The sequence below is a fragment of the Lemur catta genome, chromosome 1, assembly GCF_020740605.2.
Source record: "Lemur catta isolate mLemCat1 chromosome 1, mLemCat1.pri, whole genome shotgun sequence".
Taxonomy (NCBI): domain Eukaryota; kingdom Metazoa; phylum Chordata; class Mammalia; order Primates; family Lemuridae; genus Lemur; species Lemur catta.
This window is the reverse complement of record NC_059128.1, coordinates 69,673,466-69,677,531: the sequence shown is the minus strand read 5'-3', so window position 1 is coordinate 69,677,531 and position 4,066 is coordinate 69,673,466. Positions and strand designations below refer to the sequence as shown.

Genomic DNA, 4,066 nt, shown 5'->3' with positions numbered 1-4,066 from the left:
ACCAGGGAGGATTTCTCCTACGTCGACAGGTTCTCCTCTTGAAACATCTGGATTTTTCCTTCCCTGTTTCACAGAGGACATCACTGGAGAGAGCACGTGGATGAGTGCGCATAGATACTCAGGTGGGTAAAAACAGAAAGCCAGGGCAAGTATGGCTAAGGGGTGTTTGACAACAAGCACTGCTCTGTTTGATGGATTTTTAGTGTTGGTCTTCAGGTCTATCATGTTCTCTGAGTTTCTTTCACAAAAACATGCTCCAGAGCACTCCTGCTGCGATGTGGAAAGCCTACCGCAGGGATGTTAGTACAAGTACCCTGACAGGAGCCACATAATGGTGTCTGCTGCTTGAATTTTGCAGCATCATCCATCCTCCCCAGTCAGCCTTCCAGCTGTGTCTGCTACTTCTCAATTAATGTCCAGATGTTAAAAAGTCCCTACCTCCAAAACATTTTGCTCAGGAGCCTGTCACTTGGAACCCAAGGTAAAAAAAGTATTTGATTTGAAAGGCATTGGTTTTCAACAATGATCTATGACACGTTAGAAAGGAGAAGTAGGCATAGTATCAATAAGATGGAAGATAAAACAAGTCAGTTTGATTAAGTTAAGGAAATAAGAGGTGTATTAGTTTAAAAAAAAACTTAATCTGCTTCCTACGGAGTTGAATTACAGAGGTCTGGTTCGTTTCAGGGAAGCAGTGAGGTAAGGATGTCCGTGGGGAGGTCCAACTGTCTTTTCCCTCGCCCACCCTCACTCATACGGGTACTAAAGCAGATGTGTTCAAAGCCTAGAGAAATACAGAAATCCAAGTTACTCTGGGACATCTTTTACTCTTAGCCAGAGGACTTGAGAAACCTGAGGAAGAGGGAATGGTCCATTTCCCATGCCCTTGGTTTTATATGTTGACAAGGTAAGGAGGTTCATAGCCTTCTTTACATCTTCCCACTTTAGTAATTATTATTTTACAAGGCATACAGACGACTGCTTTGTCAGCACTTCAGCACAGATGCTAAACACAGGGATGTTTCAGTTCCTTCACAAGGCCAGCCTGTTGGTGCAAGCTCATATTTGCTGCATGAGAATACAATTCCCATGGTTTAGCATCTCTGCAAGATCAAGCAAATCAGATTAACGGCTGTAACTTTGTCAGCACACAGGCTGGGACCTGCTGAGAGTTAAGCTGATTTTTAAGACAGAGACTACGTACATCTAAAAATAATGGCCACTGTTAAAATGAGGCCCTAACAAGGGATTATGAATAACCCCCAAACATGATCAAACTACCAACACTAGAATCACTGTATGTTATTAAATATCCCTGATGAATTTTCACACTTACACAAATAAAATTTTAATAAGAAAACCATTAAAAATTAGATCATCTAAAATACACCATAGCTTGGATGCTCTGCATAAGTCTAAAGCTTTAATAGAAAACTAGATTTCAAGGCAGGGTCTATGAGGTAGGGGAGATGTATTTCTCAATCCTCCATCAAGGATGTTTACTATCATCACATCAAGTTCCAGTCTGCTCCCACTCCCCCTTCCATTGGGAACAGCTCCACCAATTTTATGTCTGGAAAGGGAGGAAGACAAGGCTATGAGACAATCACAATATCTAGGGGATCTCATTCCCTTGGCCAAAGCATTTAGTCTAGGCAGGCGTAAGCCTGGAACTAAGACCTCATCAACCACAGTTCTTTCCTGGGATTTTTCACTTTGGAATTGGAGAAGAAGGGAGCTACACTGGGGATACAGAGCTAGAAGGATGTGAATCTAGAGCTGCTTCTTCTTCTTCTTTTTTTTTTAAATTGGGTTTTCCGGTAAGAACCAGAAAACCTGCTAGACAAATTCTAAAAGAGCTGTAACACTGAATCTAGAGCTTCCAAAGGCACTAAGAGGACAGGGTCTGTGACAGGAAAGAATAAGGCCAACAGGAAGAGCAGAACTAGAAGACCAAATGAGAGAGACAGAGATAAAGAGACAGAAAGCAACCTAGCAATCTCAAAAACATCCTAATCTCAGGACCCACCTGGGGTAGACCAGCTTCCTCACAAAGCAATAGAGTCTGGCCATGGCTCAGCTATGTGAGCCCAAAATGCTCATTTTTGCTTAGGATTCTCTCTGCTAGGTTTCTATCTCACAAAACAGAAAGGATCCTAACTAATATAATTGACAATATACCCTATTTTTTTTCCTTACTCTTTGAGACAGAGTCTCGCTCTGTCACTGCCCACTATAGTGCAGTGGCATCATCCATAGCTCACTGCAACCTCAAACTCTTGGGCTCAAGCGATCCTCCTCCCTCAGCCTCCCAAGTAACTGGGACTACAGGCAAGCACCACCACGCCCAGCTAAGTTTTCTTGTTTTCTTGTAGAGACAGGGTCTCGCTCTTGCTCAGGCTGATCTTGAACTCCTGAGCTCAAGCTATCCTCCTGCTTCGGCCTCCCAGAGTGCTAGGATTACAGGCGTGAGCCACCACACCCAGCTGTCAATGTACTCTACATTTCAAAGTATCCCCAAAGAGCAAATAGGACTGATAACCTTCCTTTCTAAATGGCAAAACTGAACCACACAGATGCTCAGTAATTATTGAATTGCTGTTTTCTACATGGGCAAGGAAAAATACACTATTCTTAAAGATGAAAAATATTGTAAAACACAAGTTCTTCCATGCTGGCCAGTTAGAGTTTCTTCAATTCCCGGGGACATTTGAAGAAAAGCAGTTTTGCTTCCCCTGGGCAGAAACCAATGTGTTCACTAGTGATTTTGTGAAAAGCACAATTAACCGAGTCAGCGCATTGAACATCCAGAGAGAAAGAAGCAGCCAATGACAGGCTCAGAGACCCAGAAACCTGATCTAAAGCTGCATCTTTAGCTGTATCTTAACTGAGAACTTGCTAAGCAGTTGTGAAGGCTGGTGAGAGAAATGTCTGTCCAAATGTGGGTGGCTTCAATCAGTGGCACCTCTCTAAGATACAGTCCTATGAGAAACCTGAAGACTATCATCCCCCATTAGCATCAGCTCTGAGACCTAAAATGGGTGGAGAAAGACAATGAGAAAGAATTCATACTTTTAGGGACAGAATGCTGGTCTTTATTATCTTTGTTGTCTAGTATTGTTGATAACAGTTACCATTAATTCTCCACTCATTACAATCTAGGAACTACTAAGCATTTCACCTATATTATCTTATTTAATCCTCACACCTTCTTGATCTGAGATCTCTAAATATTACACTCCTTTCTTTCAGTGGTGTTACAGTCCAGTAGCAGGATCAATGAATAGTTAGACATATTGCAGAAACTAAGAAACAGTAACCCCACTGGAGAGAAACAATGGATAAGCATTGGGAGGCAGTATATCACAATGGTTAAATTCATGAACCTGTCTGACATAGGTTCAAATCCTAGACCAGCCACTTACTAGCTGAGTATTTTTGGCAAGTTGCTTACCTATTAAGCTTTAGTTTCTCATTTGTAAAATGGGAATAATATTACCTGCCTCAAGGAAGAAGACCTGGGACTTTTATAATACTTTCAAAGCAACATCATCCACAATGACAGTTAATCTAGTATGCAATTCTCAGCTTTACTATTTTCCTTCCTGAAAAAGGGTTAATAAGTCTGAGATCCAAGAGATCTTTCAGTAAGCCCTAGAAAAGCTGAACAATGGCTGTTGAATCCCAGTGGTGTGCCCGTAGATGCTTCTTTCCTGCTATCGACAACAGAACATAATTCTCTCTCCAAGGAACTTAGGTCCCACAAGGTGGCATGGCATATGATGACACATACCCCATATGCAAACGTGGAGAGTAAACATGCTTTAGTAAAACTGGAGCCACTGTGGCAGAAAGTCAGATTGTCTGCTACTTGACCTGGTCCTCTTAAAGGCTTGAGTCTGGACATTCACCTCTCCGTGACTGAAATACCCATATTGCACAGGTCTATACCACAGGTCAGCCCATCAGGAGTGTGTGAGAGCTAAGTTGAGACTCGGCAGTAGTCAGCAAGTAGAAATGTGGATTAAAACAAATGATTTTCTTTGGCAATCTCAGTTGCAATGAA

At 42.0% G+C, this 4,066-nt stretch overlaps 1 non-coding gene across 1 annotated transcript; it reads right to left on the bottom strand.

Moving 5' to 3' along the window:
- Positions 1-1,808: 1,808 nt before the first annotated feature.
- LOC123631245 lies at positions 1,809-1,870 on the bottom strand. Its single transcript, XR_006733090.1, has one exon. It is a non-coding gene; the product is annotated as a U7 small nuclear RNA (small nuclear RNA).
- Positions 1,871-4,066: the final 2,196 nt, after the last annotated feature.